This window comes from Egretta garzetta, unplaced genomic scaffold (assembly GCF_000687185.1).
Source record: "Egretta garzetta isolate BGI_Z169 unplaced genomic scaffold, ASM68718v1 scaffold10, whole genome shotgun sequence".
Taxonomy (NCBI): Eukaryota; Metazoa; Chordata; class Aves; order Pelecaniformes; family Ardeidae; genus Egretta; species Egretta garzetta.
In genome coordinates, this window is record NW_009258268.1 from 805,077 (window position 1) to 805,694 (window position 618).

Consider the following 618-nt stretch of genomic DNA (forward strand, 5'->3'; position numbering starts at 1 on the left):
GGGAAATGGCCTCAAGTTGCACCAAGGCAGGTTTGGGTTGGACATTAGGAAAAATTTCTTCACCAAAAGGGTTGTCAGGCATTGGAACGGGCTGGAACGGGCTGCCCAGGGAAGTGGTCGAGTCCCCATCCCTGGAGGTATTGGAAAGACGTGTGGATGAGGAGCTTAGGGACATGTATGGTTGGGCTTGATGGTCTTAACGGTCTTTTCCAACCAAATGATTCTATGACGCTATGTTCTAAAATGCAGAGATGGAACGCATGGTGCACCCATTGGGCCGGTGAGAACTGACCCAGAATGACGCTCTGGCACGTTAGAGCCGTCCCTGGTGGCAGCGCCTACTCCTCACCCTCCTGCGACCACGCTATAAGATCGCGGTGTCCAAACCCTACTACATAAAGAACCGGAAGGGAGAACAGCCGCGTAAGAGCGAGCGGAGAGCGTCAGTGGCGGGGCTGTGCCCAAAGCCCTCAGGGGAGCATTTAACCCCAGGAGCACCCAAAACTTCCAGCACTGAGCTGCGCTGGCAAAGCCCGGTCCGCATTCGGCTGAGAGACTCCGCTGACGCCTCAGGAGCGGTCCCGGTCCCGGTCCCGGTCCCGGACCCGGTCCCGGTCC